Source organism: Culex pipiens, chromosome 3 (genome assembly GCF_016801865.2).
Source record: "Culex pipiens pallens isolate TS chromosome 3, TS_CPP_V2, whole genome shotgun sequence".
NCBI lineage: Eukaryota > Metazoa > Arthropoda > Insecta > Diptera > Culicidae > Culex > Culex pipiens.
Genome location: NC_068939.1, coordinates 39,195,766 through 39,221,126, shown reverse-complemented (window position 1 = coordinate 39,221,126; position 25,361 = coordinate 39,195,766). Strand labels below are relative to the sequence as shown.

Sequence of the window (25,361 nt, the reverse complement as noted above, 5' to 3'; positions counted from 1 at the left end):
TTATGTTATTTCGTTTATAGTATTTTGAATCTTAAAAAATATATCATTCAACTAAACGAGCATTTTATAACAAAAATGTTGTTAAAAATGTATATTGTTGATGCCATCGTCACAATTATTTCAAATAAAATAATATCTCTTAGAAATAGTCCGGATATTTTCTCTCATATTTATTGTGTATATTGAAGCTTTGATTTCAAAATTCACTGTTAGCAGCCCAAGATGTACTACTCTGCCAAAGGGAGCTGTGTCCTATCCTCGCCTGCTCCAGACCAAAATCCATGATATAGCTGTCAAACCAAGACTGTCAGACCATAAAGTAAAAAGTAAACAATCTTGGTTTTAGACATAGGTGCACAGAAGTAGAGCGTCCAATTTTCCCGGGTTTTGAATTTCCCGGGAAACGGGAAAAATATTTTTGAAATCCCGGGAATTCCCGGGATCCCGGGAAATTTTTGAAACAGTGATAAAATCTATGTTTTCATTATATTTGTTGTGTTTTTCATGCCTTAAATTAAAGAATTTGCTCCATAATATTAATTGGTGATAATCTACTCTTCCATCGACAATATTAAATAGCTCTAAAGAAATTTTAAATAGCTCTAAAGAAATTCAAAATGTTTTTTTTGTTCTTTGTTGTGCTTTGAAATGAACTTAATTTTTTTTATCCAATGTTCTTCAAATTAAAATAAGTTTTTTTCAAGTCTTTTATAAATATATATTTTTTTGTATTTTTTATATGACATTACAAGAAATTCCTGAAAAATTTCTTTGAAACGGTTTAAAATACTAAGAAGCGACAACAAGTAAAATTATAACAGTCAATGTAAAATTTTAGATTATTTTTGAAATTCATGTTTGATATTAAACATATCTTTCAAATTATTTTTAAGTTACTACCACCAACTGGGTAAAATCGGGACTACAGACTGAATGGGTACAGGAGTTTTTGGAGTAATAAATTTGGAAATCCCTGTACTATTTGTTTTGTTCTGTTCCAGTTTTACCCGAAGTAACTAAAAACATTATGCAAAAAAATGGCTTAAATAGCTGTATTAAATCGATACAAATAATTAAAAATGTTATTTTTTCAAATTTAAATTCATAAACATATGTAAATATTATAACCAGTCTTTTAAAAATATATTAAATGTTTAATTTTAACAATGTTTCCGAACAAGCCTAATTAATGCTGGTATAAACCGAATACAAATTTTAGTGCTTTTATATTATTATCGTTAACTAAGTATTCAACTTGTCTTTAATTTTCACAACTAAATCTGAAATTCCAGACCAAATTTTGTTTTTTTTCAATTTCGGGAATTCCCGGGACAAATCATTAAAAAATCCCGGGATTCGGGAATTCCCGGTTTTGGAAAAATCCCGGGAATTTTGTCCCGGGAATTCCCAGGATGGACGCACTACACAGAAATCAAGGAAAAACAATTTGAAACCAATTTTATTTTTTTTCGCTTTTTCAACTGATTTTTGGCTGCAAAATTATGTGTACATCAGAAAATGATTAAATGATGCGGCGTCGTGTTAATAAACAATTAATTAAGCAGTTAAGAGCTTTTTTCGGCCACTTTAATTTATGAACGCGTACTCGGTGTTCACCTGAACAATCTTGAAATTAGTTTTGCGGATTTGTGATTTCTCTTGTTCCAACATTCCTTTGCTACTCTGAACAGTTCCGTTTGTTTCATTGCAATTTTCAAAATGGATATCATAGAATCTATAGATGTTTATTTCACTGTATTGCTACAATTAGTTAGCGTTGCCAAATCTTTAAAATTGGAAGTAATTCACTACAATTGAAATTAAAGCAACAAATCCAAACATCTTATTGAAATAAATGGGTATTTTGCAGAAATAACGTTCAAAAACCTTCTTTTACTACTAAAATTTAATCATTTGATATAAGGGGTTACATACATGTTTCGGTAAAAATGTCATATACAAAAACTAAAACTTTTTTCAAATCAGTTTTCAGTGCATTACAATATATATTATCAACTAATAACCAAATAACTTTGAAGTCATTTGTTTGTTTCATTGCCGAGATTTAACTAACAAAACTGGTGCCACGATATCTCAACACAGCTTTGACCAAACCTGCTCAAAAATGTTGTGAGGACTTATTAAGCCGGTTCCATTTGCATGACGAGAGCCGATTTTCAAAAAAGATAAAAAAAATAAGTTTTTCATAAAAAAATCATCAGTTTTGGATTTCTGTATTTTTTTTAACCAAATTTCAAAATCGAGCATCGTCATGCACACGGGATATGTTCTAAGAGTCTTTATCCCCAATTTTGGTTATCCAATCACGAAATATCTTGGCACCCGAGAAAAACGCTCAGAAAGTTTGACAGTTCGCTTTGCGCATTGCAAAATGTCTAGCTTAAATCGCCTTTTACAGAATTGAATCATGAAATATCTTAATGGAACTTTCAGGAGTGTTAGGAAATCATATTTTGAAAGTATTTACTAAATATTCGGGAACTTGAAATAATGAGATTTTCTGCATGTATGAAACCCCTTAAAAGACTGTCAAATGTTACGTGATATGTTTCGAAAACGTCAAGGTTACAATACACTTAAAATCAGAAGTATCCCTCAAAAGGATACTTTCTATCCTTTTTTCAAGTTCACCCGGCGTCACCCTTTCAAAAGGGTATGTCAAAATCAATACAATTTCGATACCCTTTTAAAAGGGTGACGACGGGTGAACTTGAAAAAAGGATACTTTTGACTTTGAGTGTAGAGCAACGATTCTCAACGGGGGTACCGGGCCTACTTGATTTACATGGCTTGGGGTACCGGCCTAGAAGAAGGTTGAGAATCGCTGCAATAGAATATATAACATGATGCTAATTATACTTTTTTATAAACTGACCAACTATCGCAACACAACACGCTTAATAAACAAATATAAATTAAATAAACTCTAAAAACCGTTGAAAAGAGAAATCATATGATCAATAAAAAAATTATACGTTATTTACAATCCATCAATCAGCATTCGATTCAGACCATATCTTTATGACCCCCTAATCAAACACTAGCGAACTGGTCGCCGTTTTTTATTGCTACAAATCACGGTTGTCCAACAACACCGACACACTGTGTACACACTCATTAGTCTCTTCTCTATGGTTGCAATTGAAGCCGTACTATACACCTTCCTCCCATTGATAGACAGTCTTTCCGAGACCTCAATTTCACTTTCAATCACTCGGATAATTTCAAGTGCTGTATATTTGCACTAGTGAAAAGAGTTCAGTCCGATATAATTGAGATCAATGAAACCAATCAATCCCCCCAAGTCAATCACGGTAGTCCGGTATCACCGAGAGGTTGGTGTCACTCGCTAGCCGTAAAAATCAACAATTCAAACTCTACACGGGGAAGGCAAACGAGACTGCCATGTTACTGCTGTAGTTCGAAGCCGGGTAGCAAAATTGACAGCCTGCCAAACTGCAACAGATTTATGTATCGAGCGCGCGCGTACGCGAATAACAAGCGCACCGAATCTCTGGTGGTCAGTCAGCAAGCAGCAGTAGGCTATGGGATACTGAGGCGAAAGAAGTAAGGAATCACAAGGAAGGCTGGAACCGGAGAGGGAGAACGCTGCTCAAGGGCTTGACTCGAGAATGGTTCGGTTCACCCCTTGGAAATGTTTACGAGCCTTGTTTTCTGGTACCTTTTAGCTTTGAGCTGCTGCTCTCTCCAGTGGAATCGATATCAATTCGGCAAACGGCTTGAAGAAACGACCCCGCGATGGTTCCGTTAGATCCAAGCAATCAGGCAGCTTTAATCGGCTGCTGCTGTTGCTGGAGTTGCTGTAGCACAACAAGTCGACGCTCACTTTGGTTCTTTGCTGCTGATGTTGACGCTACGGTTGTTGATCTTCCTCTCTGGGGTAATTATTTCAGCGCCTACTCCGACTTCACCACTTCCTCTCCAAACCAAACATCCGAAATATTTTAATTAAATCTTCGCACAATGTTATTCACCAAACTCGCGAACAACTCGCAGATTCTTCACTTCTTCGATTACACTTGATTCGCACCACTACACACGCACGTTTGCAGAATCTTCTTCCTGTCGGTAGCCAACATCCGTAAACAAAACACCACTTTCAGCAGAATCCTGCCGTGTTTCTTCCGGCCCAACGTTTCGGCACACGCACACAATCACAAGCCGGGCCCTTTGCCGGAAGGGCTCGTCGCACACCAACACACCTGCACCGGGTACACCACTTTTCAGAATTCTCAAAGGGGGGCCTGTCCCAGCCGAATCAATAGATTCTGGGCACACAGCCGCAAGAAGATGAAGAATCGTCGTCGGCGTGTAGGTGGAAGCTGGAAGGTCGAGAATCCTCTCCACTAAACCGGTCCCAGCTGGAATACACGCACGTACACAACCACACACGCGTACACACCTGGACGCGCGCGATACGGTCACTAGATGAGAGAGAGCCTACAACTCCCGGCGAAACGCTACCAAAACCGAGCTGAACCTCCGAGGAACCGTTCCTGGTGCTGGCGATGGATAGACTACCTTTGCGTCCGATGAATGTGTTGCGTGTTGCGTTGCGGTGTGAATCGAACGAGGAAAATAGAGAATTGGGAGCGAGAGAGGAATCAAAGTGAGAGAGAATTAATCGAGAGAGTAAGCTGTGAGATTGTTGATGACAGGGGTTCCCAACTTGGAGTGAACAGCGGCGAATCAATTTTACGAGCGAGCTTTTGTCATGGAGTTTCGTGATGTGATGTGATGACGAAAATATCACTCGAAATTTTAAAAGAACATGAATGATTTTTTTGTCGAGTCTAGGCATTACTAGCTTGGATAATTGTCACAATGTTTACAAACTTGGGCCGTCTTCAAAAAGAGAAGGCACATTTAGCGTTGTCTGACAATTTATCTACGATGGTAATGAGGTAGAATAGTTTTCATTTTAACGATTTTTATCGCAGGAGAAAAAAAATCGCTCTCATTTCATTCTATTTTAAAAAAAGATACTTGATTTAGTTTTAAGCTGAACTCATAGAAACGTTGGTTTCACAGTTTTCTTATAATAATTGAGTATTTTTCTAAGATGTCGCAAATTTTACTGCAAGTTTTTGATTTTCATATTTTGATTCGGATGAAACTTTGCCAAGGCATGAAAAAAAAAACAATTTAACTTTAACTTTTAATGACTTAAAGTTAAACTACAAACGTTTTCTTTTTATCATTTTCGGTTTGAGCAAAAAAAAATCTTTTGAGAAATATCGCAAATCTGAACAAAAAATTGTTAAAAATCAGAATTAAATTTTCAATCGAAAAGTACTCAACACAGTAAAAAATTGTGTAAATTTAGAAGGTGTCATTTTGGAAGGTTCAGTATTACCTCTTTTATGATGAAATTTTACCTCAATTTAGACTGAAAAAGCGACATTACAACAGAAAAGTTGTAAAATTACACAGTTTTTGTGACATAAAAGATGTACCCCTTCCCAGATGTAATATTACCATGATTTTTTTTCTGTGTAGATTTTTTGATAAAATGTACCGTTTCAATGTTAAAGCTACTTTTAGGCAAAAATTTACGATTTTTTGAATGTTTTTTGAGTTTTTTTTCTTGAAAGAAAATTAGAAGAAATTATGCAAAGCTGCGATTTTTTTTATCGAAATTTCTCAGAAGCTCTTGCTCCGATTTTTAATGTTTAAAATTAAAACATTTTCAAAGTTTTGGGATCTTTTTAAAAAATACTACAAAAATGTAAAATCACGATTACCTTCCGAAAAGGTCCACAAACTAGATAATTATTTAATCTTTTAGACCAAATTATATATCTTTTTTAAATTATTTCTATTTAATTGGTCTGAAAATTTCTCAAATAATTTATTTTTAACATTGACAATTGAACCAATATTTAAAGAAATACCGTCAATTAAAAATTAAAGGCTTATTCGGTGACACTAAGAAAAAATAATTTTCTTCGATTCGAATTCAAGAATAATTTATTTAGCTCAAAAAAAACCAACACAATCGAAAACTTTTGCCTAAAAGTAGCGGAACATTCTATCAAAAAAAAATGTATTATGCTTTTTGATTGGAAATTCGATTCTACATTTAAAATGATATTTAATATTTTTGTCCAGATTTTGAATATAAAAAAAAACGGATAACCCAGATTTTGTACCATCATGCCCGATGGCTCAAAGGATGGCTTGTTTAGTCATTAAAACAAATCGAAAAAAAGCCTCCTTCTACCAAAATATAAAATACAGTCCAGACTCGATTATCCAAAGGCCTCCGAAAAGTTTCACTTCGGATAATCAAAACAATTTTTTTTTGTTGTTGTCATATTTTTGATTGTCGAGCTTAGCTTTGACCACTATACTACGCTTAAGAGCGAGTCCACGAGCAAAGCATATCCATCTCGAATCGACCTCAGCAATCTGCCTGAAATGTTCAGGGGTTGTTTGTACATATAAAACTAGCATCTGGCCAAAATATGAGCACTCTAGGTCAACGGGAAGTGGGGCAAATCGGGACACAAAGTTTAAAGGTTCAAAAACGTCAAAAATCTTAAAATGGCTGTAACTCAGGCAAAATTCAATTAATTTCAAAATTCAAAATGCATCTCAAAGGGATTTCTGTGTATTTATGCATGTTTCTATTGTAAAATTGTCTCAGGAACACGAATATGATAAAATTATCACCGGAAAATTTGATCTAAGGGGTCCCCCGAGCAAAAATGTACAACCAAAAAATTCACAAAAAGTAAAAGTGTCTATTTAATATGTTAAACTGCCTTACCCAAAGCGTTCTCAGTCTCGGATGGTAGTCCCAGATGTCCCCTACAAGCTGCAGGTCGAACCGAGTTGATATCTGGATGGAACACTTTTTTATTTGAGTTTGAAAATTATGCTATTTTTTCACTAAAATGCCAATAACTCCCTTCAGATTCAACCAATTGGGATGCTTCACCCTGCATTTTGTTGCATTTTTAAGCCCTTTCAGATGCATTTTGAATTTTGAAATTAATTGAATTTTGCCTGAGTTACAGCCATTTTAAGATTTTTGACGTTTTTGAACCTTTAAACTTTGTGTCCCGATTTGCCCCACTTCCCGTTGACCTAGAGTGCTCATATTTTGGCCAGATGCTAGTTTTATATGTACAAACAACCCCTGAAAATTTCAGGCAGATTGGTGAGGTCCAAACGACGTCCCATACAAAGGGGTATGCACTGTTCGTGGACTCGCTCTTAAGTGATTTAGAATTACAAATCCAAGATGGCGGTGATGAAATATTGCAAAAATGCATTTTGTAATTTAATGGACAATCAACTATTCAATTTTGACTTAACTGGGATCGCGGAACTCGAGTTTTATTTTAATAGCAAAAAAAAGAATTACAATTTTTTTGTTCGTGATCCGATTATACGAAGTCTCATACAAACCTTCTGGCTTCAGAAAATCGAGTCTGGACTGTATATCAAATATTTTTCACATATTTTTTTGTTATTTTATTGAATCGTCGAAACATTTTTTTAAATTAGAACAATGTTCAATTTGTCTACTTCTACTTTGTAATTTTGAAATAAATTGACGGTAGAACAACTGTAATCATGATTAATGCATTTTGTGATTTATTTGTTTAATAGATTAAGCTTCAAATATGTTTTTTACATCCTCTCTTCTCGTTTCCAGTCATAGCCGAAGTAGAAAAACTATGGAAAATATTTGTAATTTGTAATGTTTTTCCTCATGATTGGTAACTCTTTGAATTGTTTAAGTTATATTGAATAACATAAAATTTAGGATAAAAAAATCACGGTAGAAAAAAATCCATGTGATTAAACAGTGATACTAAAACAAAAACAGTGATTATCACCTGTTCACCATGCTGAATAGAAAAAAAATAACAAGAAGAAGCAATACTTCATTATATTTTTTAAAGAATTTGATAGACCCTAGCAACACTACACAATCGAATCTCCAACCATAAAGCATAATCCGCTCTGCCAAAACATACCCAGAATGTTCAACAGAGAGCAATTAATCACTCTCTCCCTCTCTTCAAATTTCCGAATCAAACGTGCGTACATGAATGAAAACATTCATGCTCAAAAAATCTCTCGCTCTCGCTTCTCACTCTCTCAAATTTCCCACCGAATCAAAACCGAACTATTTTCCTCTCCCTGTGTTTACACCGGGATTCCGGCCCCGTCTTTTGCACTCGCTACTCACTTCAAACGAAGAGGAGGAAGAAGAAACAAACTGCAAGAACTGCTGATGACGGCAAAGGGCAAAAAACAACAGTATCAACATCAACAACCTAAACGGCAGCAGGAGGATGAGAGCCGAGTCTCGTGTGAGAGAAAACACACAACAGAGATCATACAGTGAGAACGTTAGGGGAAAGAACAACAACAACAACACAGCGACAGTGCAGCATTCTTTAGCGAGACGACGAATAAGTGAAAGAAAAACCGGCCGCCAAGTCGAAGTCGTCATCGTGTGTTGTACCTCCACGATGTCGTTATCGTCATCGTCATTGGGACCGTCATCATCGGCGGCTGATTCAGCGCAGATCACGAGTTACGAGCTCAGCAACAACAACGGTGCAGTAACCTTTGCATTTGGGAAGTTGAGTAGTCGAGTGTTTGAGGAAGATTAGTTTCCCTAACACGGACTTCAAGGGGCAGTTAGGTGAATATGATTATTGGTATAATTTGAAGTGCAATACGAGTGTAATACGTGGAGGTAAGTTTTGTAAGTGCTGTCAACTCTGTCAATTCTGTCAATAACTGTCAATGCTGTCAATTTCTGTCAATTCACTTGTTGCAAGAGCAAGAACTTACTGTTTTGAATCTTAAAATAAATATTTCACAAAAAATATTGAAAAACAATTCAAAACATGCCATCAAGTACTCTTCCTCTTTGCACAACCTCCTCGGAGATCCTGTCCAAGGTGATCAATTCTGTTCGACTGACCAGCTCGTTCAGGTTTCGTTCGAGTTGTTTTGGCATCGTTGCACTTTACCTCCACTCAGGTCAGGCTGGCTCCAGCAAACAGGTCGACACGGTCAGCCAGACGGTTGGTCAGTGTGTGTCCTTCCTGGCACTAGCTCTGCGTTGTATTACTCTGAGTGTAGTAAAGTGGACGCAGTTGTGGTCGAGGAAGATGCAATTTGTCTCGGAAAGGTTTTACATTCCGGCTGGTCTGCGCGAGAGGAAACCAATCGATTTGGACCATCTGGTCTGGAGCGATGTGGCAAATTGCAGGCGGTGCAGTTTTTTTTTAAATTGATGCAACTCTTTCATTTTCTGAAGAATTTCAAAACTTTCATCAATTCCCTCGATCCAAATTTGTCAACCCACATCACGTCCTCCAAAAAATAAACCGTCATCACAACACCTCACCGCAACTCATATTTATTCAGCGAAGAAGATGATAACAGCTGTCACCAAACCAAGTCACACGCGAGCTCTGACGTTTACAGTCTTATCGGCTCAAGCTCTGCTCGGAGTAGCTGCACGGAAGATTCACACATCGCCGAAAAAGTGATGCGGCATATTTCGCAAGCCTTTGGGTTGATTCAGAACAGACCTCGGGCAGAACCCACATGAAACGTAACCGCGCCGAATTCGACGGAATTTGAAACACTATCGCTATTTTGTCATCAGTTCCGCGAGCTCGGTTGGTTTTGGGGTTTGGTGGTCGTTGTGGGAATTTGAAGATGATGGTTTGAGAAACTGATGGATATACAGATGATTTTTTTTACATTTTAGTGAAAATCAGTTTAGTTTTGATAAATTAAACTAATTAAATTAACTACAAAATAAAAACATATTCAAAATCATATAAAAATAAAAATTACACAATTTCAGATAAAATTCAGACTCAACTTTCAAAAGTAGTCTCTGAATTGGTATGTAATTCACAAAATAATTAGTTTGAGAACCGTCAACTAAGCCGAATTAGGAGTTTTGTAAATTTTGAAAATTAAATTCAGGCAGCTTTTAAAACTATGTTTCAACTGTGATTATTTTTTTGATACGATTGTTAAGATTACTGTACTCTCAAAGTTTAAAGCTTTTTTTTTAATTTGGATGATTTTATGCAAGGCTTGCAATATTTTAAAAAAATCATCAAATGCACTCCACGTTTTTTGCTCTTTTTTGGCTAAAAATGTAATGAGCAATTCTCCAAGGGGTTTCCAGCATCGTGGCAGACTGGTCACTAATCCGGAATTACTTGGAATTTGAGCAAGTAATTCTGTAATTCCGGATTTACTGAGTAATTCCAGAGTAATCCTGGTAATTCCTAATAATTCCAGTAATCCTGGTAATTCCATGATTCTTGTTTGTGAAAACATACTTCAGAAAATAATAAAATAATAAAAAATAACTGTTTAAAAGATAATTTCGATAAACCTTTTATAATTCTATTTATTGCCTATTAATTTTCATGTATGAAACCAAAGTTACAGCTAGTACGGGATCATTCGGATTTTGAGTAAGTAATTCAGTAATTCCAGAATTACTCCGCAATTCTGCAGTAATTCCTATAATTCTGGAATTACCTAGTAATTCCGTAGTAATTCGAGTAATTCCATAGTTACTCAGTAATTCGTGTATTTCCCATTAATTCCCATCGGCAGAATGCATTTTGCTTTTCCTTGATGCTTTTTATGGTTGTAAGAAGTACAGAGCGGATTCGAAACGTCCGCCAATTTGGATGCTCTCTAATTCAAATGTATTCGGATGAAAAACACTCAAACGTCAAAATCAGTTGTCAAACTGACGTTGATGTTTACCACATTATTCGATGATTTCCAAGTAGGGCGTCCAATTTTCAAGGGTTTTGAGTTTACCGGAAAACGGAAAAAATATATTTTTTATCCCGGGAAATTTTTGAAAACGTCATGAAATCTATGTTTTTTTTATATTAGTTATGTTTTTAAAATCAAACTAGCACTAGCACTTTTAGATAGTTTTGAAGATTTTTTTTGTTCTTTGTTGTGCTTTGAATTTTAAATGCACTCGAACGCCAAAATCTTTTTTCAAAATGATGTTGATATTTACCCAATTGTTCGATGATTTCCAAGCAGGACGTCTAATTTTCCCAGGTTTTGAGTTTCCCGGAAAACGGGAAAAATATTTATTTATTCCCGGGAAGTTTTTAGTTTTTGAAAAAGTCATAAAATCTATGTTTTCTTTATATTTGTTATGTTTTTCAAGCTTTAAATTTATAGAATTAGCTCAATACTATTAATATCAATCTAAACAAGGATAGCAGTTTTTAGATAGCTTAACATTCCAACGCCCAAGGCTCCAAAAAAGTTGGAACGGTAACTTCAACTCGCTGGTTCTCGGGCATAACTCAACCAATCAAGATGATTCTTCTTTCCAGTGATTTGCTAGATGTTTAGATGATTATAGAACTTTGCAGAACTTAATTCGATAAAATCTGTAATTTTTGCGATCAAAAACATCGTGTAAAAAAAAATCGCCAAAAATTCCGCGGCGGCAGTCGTTTTAAAAAAGGTGGAACGATGTTTTTGATCGCAAAAATTACAGAATTGATCGAATTAAGTTCTGCACAATTTTAGAATCTAGACATTCTTACAAATCACTGGAAACAAGAATTGTCCCGATTGGTTGAGTAATGCCCGAGAACTAGCGAGTTGAAGTTACCGTTCCACCTTTTTTGGGAGGCTTGGGCGTCCGTGTAAGTTGGACATGCATTGGGCGTTCCAGTGTTAAACAAATTTTTGCTGTTCTCTGTTGTGCTTTGAATTTTATATGCACCACATTTCTAATTCAAATTAAATAAGTATCTTATAAATATTTATTTTTTATTTATTTCTATATGACATGAATAAAACAGCTTGAAAATTGGTTTAAGATGTCTAAAAACAAAAATGACAACAAATAAAATGGTACCAATTTATGTAAATTTTAGAAAAGTTTAAACTTATTAATTGTAATACTAATGTAATTTCCAGGCCAAATTATGATTTTTGTTTAATTTCGGAAATTCCCCGTACAACATATAAAAATCCCGGGAATTTTGTGCCGGGAATTCCCGGGATGGATGTACTATTGCCAAGCACGTGGTTTTGTGCATTTGACAGCTGTCATTCGATCCAATTCTCAATATGCTGGAAGCTAGGCAGTAATTCCAAGTTATTTTTATAAATTTAAGCAATGCTGCGTGGTTTCTGGAAATCCCAAGTAATTCTGGGAAATCAAAGTAATTCATGACATATTGCCAGTAATCCTGGTAATTCCATTTAGACTGGTCAGTAATCCTTGATGCTGGAAACCCCTTGCAATTCTCCACAAACACCGAAAATTTATTTTATTTTTATTTTTTGATTGGGTTCATACAGTGTAAGGTCCTTCCCTATGACCAAATAAGCAATTTTGTATCATTAGTTCATGCATACAGGCAGTTTGGCATCTGTCCATACAAAAATGGTAAGTAAATATTCCAAAAAATTATCCTTGAAGGATTTTTTTGATCGACTTGTAGGGACACGGAAATAAAATCGCCGACTTTTAAGTTAGTTTTTTTCCACAAAAATCTATTTCCAAAAATTCCGAATGTTTTCATTTTTTAATTATTTCGATATATTTTAGGGGACAAACATCCGTAACTTTTGAGCCATAAAAAGGTTAGAAAGATTTTTTTTGAAATTTTTTTTTTTACTTTTGTTTTAGGCTGGTACACATTTTATTTAAAGTTTTTGTCCCCCCCCCCCTTCAAAATTGGCCCGAAAAATTTGCGAAGAATCGGGGGGCAAAAAATTAGCTTTTCAAAAAACTTTAAGATTTTATTGAAAATTTAAGTGAAATCAGCTGAAATCAATTTAAAGTGCATTCCCCTGCGTTTGGAATCATTTTTAGCATGTTTGTGTTGATTTATAAATTTTAGTAATTATTGAAAATTTTCGATGTTTATTAACGCAAAAAGTTTTTTTTTTCGCTAAAATTTTTGTTTTCGTCAAATCTTATTTTTTTTTTGAAAACTAATTATTGCCAAACACCTGTACTAGTGTAAAATGCATTTTAAAACTTTTTCCTTGCCAGAAACTATAGCTTGTTATTTCAATATATATATAAATTTGCAATCAAATAGTACCAGATAGAACTTATGATAAAGTGGTTTGTTTTCAAGATATTGCCACTTATAGTTAAATTTTAATTGAAAAATTCCCATTTGTCTTTTTTTTAAGTAGTCTCTATAATCGTTCATTCTTGAAAATATTAGTTTCTAAATTTCTCTGGTTCCTGAAATACAGCAAAAAAAAAAGAACCAAGATAATTGATGTTTTCAAGTCGCATCTAAACATTCCAACATTTACTTTCTTTACGACCTTTTCGAAAAGGCCCAAACATTCAATACTACACCCATTTGCTATTAGTCTTGATACCAAAATTTTCCAAAAAAATTTTTTCTAATAGATCATATACTGATTCAAGGAAAACAATTTTTTGATGATATAATCATGGATAAGTTTTTGAAAGCACTTAAAACACTTATTTTTGAGCTTTTAATAAATTGGGCTTGATATAAAAAAACTGAGAAATTAGCAAACCATTTTGATTTTTCTTTCAATTTTCTAACATAGAAAATTGGACCTATAAGTCCCGAGATATTGGTGACCAAGAAACGAGGGCTCAGAAAATCTATACTTTTCTGTTGTTTTTTCTTCTCCTGACAATCCCTTGGCTTGCAGCCCTCCACGACACTTGACCATCTATTACCAGAACATTCGCGGCATGCGAACAAAGACGGAGAAACTGCGCCTCGCCTTGATGTCCAGTGACTACGACGTAGTGGTTCTCACCGAAACCTGGTTGCACGGCAATATTCTGGACTCGGAGTTCTCCGCGAACTACAAGATCTTCCGACTCGACCGAAACACCGCCACGTCCAGCGCAGCTCGTGGAGGAGGAGCACTTGTTGCTGTCAAAAGCGACCTTGGAGCTAGGGAGGTAGAATTGGCTAACTGCGAACGGTTGGAGCAGTCAACGGTTCGTATCAACTTCCATTCCTTCTCTCTCTTCGTTTGCGGAATTTACGTCCGACCACGCACCACTCCCGACGTGTACACCTTGCATGCTGAATCCGTCCAGCAAATTCTCGAAAAAGCAACGGATCAAGACGTGGTGGTTGTTGTCGGGGACTACAACCTTCCGGATCTCGTCTGGGTCTTCGATGAAGACGTCGGTGGCTTTCTCCCCGCGAACGCGTCGTCCGATGCAGAGGTGGCTCTCACCGAGTCCTTCCTGGCCAACGGGCTGGTACAAATAAACTTCCTGCTGAACAACTCCAACCGCTTACTAGACCTCGCCTTTGTGAATGACGCTGCGGCCTTTGAGCTGTTACAGCCCCCGAACTCACTCTTACCGATAGACGCCCCGCATCCTCCATTCGTTCTGAAGCTAGAGATTTGCGCGCACACACCTGCTTCCGAATCTATCGATCCGGTTGCTGAGGAGTTCGATTTCAAACGTTGCAACTTTGAAACGCTGAATTCAAGGCTAGAAGCTGTTGATTGGAGTACGATGGACACAGCGGGCTCACTGGACGACGCCGTGACAGAGTTCTACGACCAGCTGCTGAACGTGTTACGCGACACAGTGCCAGTTCGAGCCAGGCGATTTCGTTGCCCTTCCAGGACGCCGCCGTGGTGGAACTCGCAGCTTCGGAACTTACGCAACCAACTGCGGAAGGCACGTAAGCGGTTCGTGAATCGAAGCTCGTGGGGAAACAAGGTCACACTCTCGTACCTCGAAACTGAGTTTGCTGAGCAACAGGTTACGAGCTACCAGAATTATATCGCAGGAGTTCAGGACAATCTCCAGTCTAACCCGAAGAATTTCTGGTCGTATGTCAAGGAGAGGAAGCAGGTGGGAGAAATACCAACAGATGTGTCGTATCGCGAGGAAAAATCGACTTCTCCGGAGGCAGCCGCAAACCTATTTGCACGGTTTTTCGAAACCGTTCACAGCTCGCAAGACCCCACGGTTCCCCCAGAGCAGCTAAACGAACTAGCAACCTACAACATTAACCTCCCGTTGCTCACAGTCTCGGTTGCGGAAGTCAAGAAGGCTCTTGGCTCGGTGGATGCAGCAAAAGGCCCTGGACCGGACCGGATCCCTCCATCTGTCGTCAAGAACTGCTGCAGCTCGCTTGCCCGTCCCGTCACAAGCATTTTCAACCGCTCGCTCTCCGAAGGTGCTTTCCCGTCGGAGTGGAAGGTCGCCTCAATTACCCCGATCCACAAATCGGGGAGTCGCGCCAAAGTTGAGAACTACCGTTCGATCTCAATTCTGAGCTGTTTGGCAAAAGTATTGGAAAAGTTGCTTGTTGACCACATCTACCCGTCCGTGAAAAACATCATCTCGGAATACCAGCACGGCTTCATGAAACAGCGATCTACGACGTCCAACCTGATGGCGTACACGAACTGGATAATCCGGAGGATGGAGAAGCGTCAACAAGTTGATGCCGTCTACATTGATTTCGCCAAGGCCTTCGATCGAGTCCCCCACAAGCTAACTATCGCCAAACTAACAGCGCTTGGCCTGCCGGACTGGGTTACTCGTTGGCTCAACTCGTACCTGGTCAACCGTTCCGCCTATGTGAAGATCGCTGGTTCTCTCTCGACCTGCTACGAAATACCTTCCGGCGTCCCGCAAGGAAGCCACCTTGGCCCGTTGATTTTCGTGCTGTTCATCAATGACCTGTGTTCCCGTCTCCAGTCATGCAAGCTGCTGTACGCCGATGACCTCAAAATCTTCCGGCGAATTGGAGATTCTGACGACGTCCGTGCTCTCCAGGAAGACATCAACGTGCTGCTTCGCTGGTGCGTTCAGAACGGAATGGAAGTGAACGAGAAAAAGTGCAAGCTGATCTCGTTCTACAGGATTCGGAGCCCAAATCTTGCGGAGTACAACATGGGCCGATCCACACTCGAACGCGTTCACTCCATCGTAGACTTGGGCGTCACGATTGACTGCAAGATGGAATTCAACCAGCACGTCTCCATCTCCGTGGCCAAATCGTACGCTATGCTCGGTTTCCTTCGAAGAAATGCTGCTGGTTTCACCGACGTGAGGGTCCTCAAAACGCTGTACTTCTCGCTAGTTCGCAGTGTGTTGGAGTACGCCGTACCGGTGTGGGCGCCGTATTACGCCGTCCATCAGCAGAAGATCGAGAGTATCCAGCGTCGGTTCGTAAGGTTTGCAGCTCGAGTGTTGCCCTGGAACGACCCTGTGACGCTGGCACCCTACACGAACCTGTGCGCTCTGGTCGGCCTGCCAACACTCCAACACAGAAGAGTTCTCCTTCAACGACTGTTTGTGTTTGACGTCTTGCGGAACAACATCGACTGCAGTGACCTACTCGAAGAAGTCCACATCCGAGTTCCCTCAAGAGAACTTCGGAACCATCAGCTTCTCGACATACCAAGACACACGACGAACTACGGACACCACAACCCTCTTGACGCCTGCTGTAGAAAGTTCAATCACTCGACTATTTTGGAAAATTTTGACTTTAATGTGTGTAAATCTATGTTTAGAAGTAGAATTTTGTTGCTTAGTTAGTAAGAAACCCTAAAGTCTGCAAAGATGATAAATAAATTTAAATTTATCTTTGTATTGTCATATCTCAGCAACCAAAGGTCGTTTCAACAATGTTCAAAATTGCTAATTTTAGAAAAAAAAATCAGTCTTCTGAAAAAAAGATTTCTCAAAAATCAGCAAACATCGTTAGTCATTAAAATTTATTTTACCTGAAAAAATGAAGTCTATTGTTTTTGAATTTTTTATACCATATTAGGCCGTTGCAAATATTTTTTTGAAGTTTATGTCCCTCGACTCTGACCAAAGTCGAGGGGGGGGGGGCAAAAAAATAAAAATTGAATTTACGAGCCACGGTTTTAACATTTGAATGACAAAAGTGTTTAAAAATGCATTATACACCTGTCCAGTTGTTTTGCAATCATTAGTTTCCAAAATACCTAAGTATTGACGAAAATTTATTTTTTTGACAAAAATAAAGTTTTTGCGGTGCTGTACATTGGAATTTCGTAAAAATTCAAAATATTTTAAATCCAGCCCAAACATGCTAAATATGATTATCAATGCAGAAAAATGCGTTTTTGATTGTTTTCAGTTGATTTGACTTTTATTTTCATTAAAATTTTGAAGTTTTTTGAAAAAATATTTTTTTGCCCCCTGATTTTTTGGACCAATTTTGAAGGGGGGAGGGGGGGGCCTATAAACTTTGAAAAATATTTGCATCGGCCTCACAACTAAAAATAAGTAACTTGCACAAAGAATTTTAGCCATTTTTGGAACTTTCTAAAAATGATTGCATGTTGTCAATAAATTAAAAAAAATCATTTTATTTTGACAAAAAGTGATTTTTAAACCAGTACTAATTATTTTTGGTATTGTCCTACAAATTCAGCGAAGACATCAAATCGATTAAACTATTCTTCAAAAGATACAGTTTTATGAATTTTCACTTACCATTTTAGTATGGACATTAGGGTGCCCAGAAAAAATGACCCCCTGCTCCACAAGCGGAAAACGTTTTATTGGGTTATTTTAAGCAACTGTGCAAATTTTGAGCGAATTTGGTTGAGATTAACCCATTGATACCCGAGCCTAAAGCTGGTGAAAAAAATATTTTTCATACAAAAATGACTTTTTTAAATCGCTAGAGCATTAAACTTTCAATTAGAATCTCACTTTTGTGAATATTGGGATGGAAGTAGATCACAGTGTAGACTAAACCGTATAAAAGTTCGGTTTTCCATACATTTTTTCATTTTTACACATACAAACTTCACCTTCGAGTATCAATGGGTAAATGTTGACCGATTTTGCTCATATTTAGCCCAGAGTCCTAAAATAGCTCGAGGAACAATATTCAGCTTGTCGTGCAATCTTGTCGCTCATTGTCTGGAAGTTTGGTTGAATTTGGTTGCTGAAATCCTGAGTTATACTGACAAATGTTTATGGTAGTCGGGCTTGTACGTGTGTCAAACGCGTTTCGACCTGAAATCCCTTTGGCCAGTTATCGCAATTACAGCAATTTTCAGGGTGTGTCAAGCACGACAAGATTGAAACTTCTTTTATATGAAGAGTGACACAATGTTCGGAGTTTTTTTCAGTTTTAATTGAATGTTTCAGGATTGAAATCGAATTTTGGGGACCTATTATGGTCAAAAGGTGAGGCATTGTGAGCTGCACAAAATGGTGTTCTTAACTCAATTTTCCCAAAATGCAGTGCGACAAGGTGGCATGATAATTTTTCGAGTTGATTATTTTCTCTCTGAAACCTGCTTCCCTTTCCTGGACATAATGAGCCCGTTATAGTGGAGCTGTGTATGTTTTCACGAAAGTGATTTATTTATTACCCTTAAAATTGAGACACAAAAAAAACACGCAAAAAACAAGTCCATCGTAGACCTTCACCAATAAAAACTCCTCTCGAGCTCGCACTTAACTGACTCGCTGTTGTCCAAATTTGCATCAAAAGCGCCTGCGTCTCAGGTGCGAGGAAACAACCCGCAAAAACCGTCCAACCAAACAACTGACGCGCGCATAGCAATTAACATTTCACCGCTGGCCAAAAAGCCCCCCTCGTTTTCGCTTAACCAAGATGGTCCGAGTACCTCAAGTACGTACCCACCGCCACTGACCATTATGGTCCGGTGTAGTACGTCACAAGCGTCGTCCAAGTGATATTATTACCGGTTAACCTTAACCCGATGACCGATTTTGCATTCGAGAGCACGGCGACCGGACTGGGGCTGTCAAAAATTGGGCAGTTGAGCGTGGTTTCTCTGGGAAATCGGAGGTTGGACAAAAAAAATAATTTTGATTGAAACATTTATAAAATTAACACAAATCTCCCAGAGAATCAGCCAGCTTCACTTTTGGACCAACTCGCCACAAATGGTCACAAAAAGGCCCCCAGAAAGAGAGGAGAACCGGTGCAGGCCAAAACGACTCCAAATTTGGGCCTGCCGAAAACTCCTTCGAAACCACTCTGCAACGAAGAGCTTGGAGATTCGGCCTCTTGGGTGGCGTTTCCTTATCGCCGGACAGGAAGGTAATAAAAGTTGAAAAATGTTTTGCTTTATTTATTTTTTACTTCATTTGGGCCACCGCTACCGAACCAGCGATCGATTGACAACCTTCAAAAAACCATTAACGGCCGACGTAAAAAGGGATTTTTTGAATGGACACTGATACGCAGTCGTACTCTTGAGACTGGAGCAGTTGCGTTCTGGTTCGAGTGTGGCGGGGAATTTTCGTTGCCCGATGGTTCAAAAGATTGCCGTTTTGGTCGTAAATTTTTGATGAAACTGGTTTACGCAGTTTTTTGGAGGCAGGTTTTTTCATAAAAAGTTTGAATTGTAGGACGCTTCTTTTGAATTTGAGTTGTAAATAAATTAACAAAAAAAAAAAAGCAGACTTGTTGATTTTTGGCAACCCTATCTTCAATGATAAGCAATATTGATCAGGGATGCTTGGTTGCCAGATAAATCTGGGAATGCAAGATTTGTCGAGTGTCAGCCAGGATAAAGACTAATCCTTCTCTTAACAGATATTGATAGATTTAGCCAAATTTTTCACTTTATGTCCATTTTTAACAACTTTATGATTGAAATGAAAGAATTTAATTGAAAAAAGTAGAATAAGTTTTTCTTAACCCTCTAACGCCCATGGTTACTCCAGAGCACCACTAATTTTTGTCTTCAAAATTAAATTTCTCTGCAACCATGCAATTTTTCAACCTGGTTCAAGCTGCGTTAGTTTATATAGAATGTTAGCTTATAACCATTAAAATTTCATCCAATTTGGTCGATCCAGTTACGAGTAATGGTGAAAAACGTAAAAAATCTCGATTTTGCTCTGGGCGGGAAGGGGTTAAAGAAAGTGTAAATTTAACATTTGTGATGCCATAAAATCATTTAAACCATCTGAATTCTTAAAGCTTTTAAATTAATTCATATAGGGCGTCCAATTTTCCCGGGTTTTGAATTTCCCGGGAAACGGGAAAAATATTTTTGAAATCCCGGGAATTCCCGGGATCCCGGGAAATTTTTTAAGCAGTCATAAAATGTATGTTTTCATAATATTAGATTTTTTTTCATGCTAAAAACCATAGAATTAGCCCAATAATAAAAAAAATTGGCGACAATTTACACTTCAATCCAAACAAGGACGACAGTTTTTAAATAACTTAAAAGAAATTAAAAATTGTTTTTTGTTTTGTTCTTTGTTGTGATTTGGATTTGAAATAAACTACAAATTTTAATTCCAATGTGATTCAAATTAAATAAGTGTTTTATAAATATATTTATTTTACATATTTTTTTTATATGCCATTACTAGAAAAGCTTGAAAAAAACGATAACAAATCCATAGTTTTTTTTTTGTTGAAAAGGTAGGCTATTGTCTTTCATTTAAAGGACCATTAAAAAAACTCTAGAAATGAAATGATACAAGTCAATGTTAAATTTTAGATACGTTTTGAATTTCTTTTTAAAATTATTTTTAAGTTACTCCGCCAACTGGGGAAAATCAGGACTACAGGCTGAATAAGCATCAGAGCATTTAATTTGAAAATCGGTGTACTGATTGTTTTGTTCTGTTCCTCTTTTAACCGAAGTTATTTAAAAAACGATACAAAAAATGACTTGAATTGCTGTTTTAACTCTTTACATTTGTCGTGACTTTCCCTAAATTCCGGTGTTTGTTAAAAAAATAATTTATTATGGTTTTTTTTTTGTATTTAAAATCTGAAATATACGCCAATATAATACCCAGTCTTTTGAAAATAAATAAAATTGTACTGAAAATATTCAAAGCGCCAGGCATTTTTCGGATTTGTGAACTAAAATTTTAACAATTTTCCCTAATAAGCCAAATTAATACTGATATATGTCGAATACAAATTTTAATGCTTTAAAATTCGTACCGATTACTATGTATTCCCAAATTATAATAGACCAAAATTGTTTTTTTTTTTCAATTTCGGGAATTCCCGGGACAAATTATAAAAAATCCCGGGATCCGGGAATTCCCGGTTTTGGAAAAATCCCGGGATTTTTGTCCCGGGAATTCCCGGGATGGACGCACTAAATTCATATCCTCCCTTCCCTTCACCATTTAGATGTGATAGATTTTCGTCTGCCAAATTTTTCCAGATTTTTAATTGTTACATTGCCAGATTTTTCCGATTTTGACCTGGCAGCTTTGATATTGATCGAAAGTTTCATGTTCAATTTTCATAAAAATGATTAAAATGGTTTGAAATGTATTGCTGATGTGGTACATAAATGAGCAGGCACTTTTTAATTAGTCATTAAATGGTCTGGTTACTTTGTCATTAGATTTTGAGACTTAGGGAAAAAGATGGTGTTCGCATTCGATTATTAAACTATGCCTGTCAATTTTGATTCTGAATAAAGCAGTTAAATTATTTAAAAAAATCATCACGACATTTAGAACGAAACGAAGTTGACTTTATAGCTGTCGGCCACCATTGCTAGTACCAACCACTAGTGTCTTCCTTTTTATCTACAAGGACTTCGCCGCCCTGGGCTCCTAAGTGTATGAAAGTAGGGCACGGAGCGACGGCGCCGAATACCTATATTTACACATAGAATTTTAGAGCGCCCGCCGCGGGATTCGAACCGATTCAGAACGATTCATTTTTATAAATAAATTTTTGAAAATCGGTCTTCTGGCCCTTTGAGCCTGATTTGGTCAACGAGATATCAAATTGATATATCTCGGCAATGACCACAACCAACCAACCAAATGTCTTCAAATTTGTATTGTTAATAAATGAAAATTTAATGCACTAAAAAAAGATTTCAAAAAAGTTTAAATGTGTGCTCATACCAACCTCAGACATTTTTGCCGATTTACTTTTAAAAATATCTAGAAAATTTAAATATCCTTTTTCAAGTTTGTCCTTTTTAAGTCTGTGGAATGAAGTACCAAAATTAAACCAAATCGGAACATTATTCATTTTGACATGGTTTATGTTTTTGAATAGAATAAAGAAGTTTATTTTTGGCCCCTTAATGATGTTTGGTTTCTTGAAAGAAATGTTTATTTTTTGCAATTTAAAATCACTTAAATCAAAAGCGCAATTTTTAATGATTTCTATGATCACTTCTCCATACAATTTGAAAGCTGGTTTTAGATTTTTTTTTGAAAATTTTCACAAAATACCTTTTTTGCTAAAATACTCAGATTTTCAAAATTTTCAATATGGGTATCAAACGAAGTGAAATTGTGTATGCTTTTTCACTTTTATTAAAGTTTTTTTGTTTGTAAAATACAAGAATTTTCTCAAAAAAAACCTATTTTTTGCGGAAATATTCAAAATTTTCAATATGGGTAGCAAAGAAGGCGAAATTTGGTATGCTTTAAAAAATGCTTCGTTACTCATATTGCTATATTTGGAAATTTGAGTATTTAAAAAATTACGACATTTTGTGTAAATTATGTTTTACAAAAAAAATTAAAATGCGTTTGAAATTTCACTGAGATCAATACATATATTGCGAATTATGAAAACTTAAGTATTTTCGACAAAAACGGTATTTTGTGAAAATTTTCGTTTTTTGCGAAAAAGAAACAAATAAAGTAAAAATGTTGCATAATTTTGCAAATTTTGAATTTTTGAGTATTTTTGAAAAAATACGCTATTTTATGAAAATTTTAGTATTAAAAAACTCTAAATAGCGAAAATGCTAACAAAATTTCGCTTCATTGGATACCCATTCTGCAATAAAATACTGAAATTTTCAAAATTTGCAATATGGGTATCAAGCGAAGTGAAATTGTTTATGCTTTTTAACTTTTATTAATGTTTTTTTGTTTGTAAAATACAAGTTTATCAATATGGGTATCAAAGAAAGCGAAATTTGGTATGCTTTAAAAAATTGCTTCGTTACTCATATTGCTAAATTTGGAAATTTGAGTATTTAAAAAAATACAACATTTTGTAAAAATTGCGTTTTACAAAAAAAAATTAAAATGCATTCGAAATTTCACTGAGAATAAATTATGAAAATTTAAGTATTTTCGACAAAAATTGTATTTTGTGAAAATTTTCGTTTTTTTGCGAAAAGAAACTAATAAAATAAAAATGCATACCAAATTTCGAATCAAAAATATTGCAAATTTTGAAAATTTGTGTATTTTCGAAAAAATACGGTATTATATGAAAATTTTAGTAATAAAAATCTCTAAATAGTGAAAATGCTAACAAAGTTTCTCTTCATTTGATACTCATTCTGCAAATTTGAAAATTTGACTATTTTAGAATTGACTATTTTAAATTTTTATTAAAAGTGAAAAAGCATATAAAATTTCGCTTCGTTCGATACCCATACTGTGAATCATAAAAAAATGCACTATCGTTTGGCAAAATAAGCATTTGTGCCAATTTAAAACCGAATTGATTATGGTATTGAGCGTTGAAATTTGTAGCGAAATATTTGAAAAAAAATTATGGAAAAAAACAAAAATCGTATTTTCCCGGAAGGTGGTATTAACCCTCTACTACCCAAATTTTTTTTTTCGAAATTTAATTAATTAATTAATTCCAAATATTGCGCAATTCTCACTAACTTGGACTTCGCACTAAATTATTGCTATCGATCGCACTATTGCGACTTGTCAAACTGGCTTGGGAAATTTTAATTTTCTCAAAAAATGATCAAAGCGAGCCGATGTTGCTCACCTGTCAATCGCAATTTTAAAGTGCGATTGTCCAGTTTGGTGAAAACTGCGACTGGAAATGTAAATAAACAACTGCTGGTTGCCTAGTTTTTGGTCATTTTGTTGTCAAAAGTGCGAGAGAAAAGTGCGGGCCGAATCCAAGTTACAGTGCAAGGATCAATATCTTAAAAAATATTTTCGATAAAGAAAGCGTTTTTGGAAAGCTGAGTAAATTTACACTTTGTTAATCGGATTGATGGTTGCTAAGATACAACCTCTAACAGCTTAAAAATAGTGAAACATAATTTTTATCAGTATAACTTAATTAGGCCTCATTTTTCAACTGGCGGATAGTTTTCCATAAAAGCTTAAATTTGGGTGTATTTTCCAATTTGAAGTTGTTTTCATACGGAAAATTTATTTGCGACATTTTTGTAATTGTAGTTAATATATTTTTAAAGCGTTTAAATTCATTTTTTTATTTTGCAATAACATAAAAGTACAACCTGATGTACCTTTTTGTTATTCGATTCGGTCTAAATTAACGGTATAATTTAAAAAAGTCACATTCCATGCAACAAAAATCGCACCATATGTCACAAAGGAACATACCGTGACAAATATTGGGTCAATTTATGCTCCGTTCGCATTGGGGACCCCTTTTCTTGTCAAATTGGACGACGCGTCCCTCCGTAAGTGACCCCGTTGCCAATTGTTGCGTGTATCAATTCGAACATTGCTCGAACTGCTGCTGCTGGTTTGAACAAATTACTTAATACAATTTAACGCATGATCAAGCACCACCTCGAGCATCGACCACATTGGGGTCATATTCGGGTAACCTCTTTCGTTAAAGTTGCGGGTTTTGCCTTTTTTTTTGTTACTTTGTTTTTGTTGTATTTTTTAAACTTTAACATATTTTATGTTTTTCAATGTTTGTGTAATTTTCTAAATGTATAGATTTACATCTAAATTGTTGAACCTTATATTGTTTCATTCTAAAACTAAATAAAAAAATAAAATCACAACCCTTTAATTTGAGCAAAACTGCTGCCGCTGTCCATAATGAACGCCCTCCCCTTCATTAATCGTAAATATGTGACATTGCACGCGTGGACGACGGCACCGTGAAAGCAAAAATTATGAATATGCATTGAAATTAATTTCCGGCTTATGCTGCTGGTGCCTGCCTCCCTCCCACTCATCATCCCAGACTTTAAGAAATAAAAACGAGCAACACATTTCATGTGTACCGGGGGGGTTTGGCATTGAAGCATAACGCGGTAGGGTGGTTCAAAAAAGTTTCCCGGGCAGACGGTAATAACAACATTCATGCAATTTCAATAACAAATACTGTTAAAATAACAAAATGTGTTATGGAATATTCTTCAGAAATCCATTTTTGCATAAGAGTTTAATAACAGTTTATGTTATCAAAACAAAATTTGTTATTGGTCTGATATTGGTTGAAAGCCAAAACAACTTCGGAATAACATTTTTTGTTATGGAAGAATACCTCCAACTGTTATTGGGATGATCAGATTAGTTGTTAAAATAACAAAAAATAATAACAAAG

At 36.1% G+C, this 25,361-nt stretch overlaps 1 protein-coding gene across 6 annotated transcripts in view; it reads right to left on the bottom strand.

Annotated features, from left to right (window-relative positions):
• LOC120427035 (dystroglycan 1) overlaps positions 1-25,361 on the bottom strand; it is a 239,642-nt gene that overhangs the window by 192,518 nt on the left and 21,763 nt on the right. The window contains exon 1 of one of the 6 annotated variants that reach the window (XM_052710791.1): positions 3,704-4,553. The exons of 3 other annotated variants lie outside the window; for them this stretch is intronic. The gene's annotated coding sequence lies outside the window, so the exon portion shown is untranslated. Of the gene's footprint in view, positions 1-3,703; positions 4,554-25,361 lie in introns of those variants that run through there. 2 more of the 6 variants (XM_052710795.1, XM_052710796.1) reach the window with 2 other exon arrangements.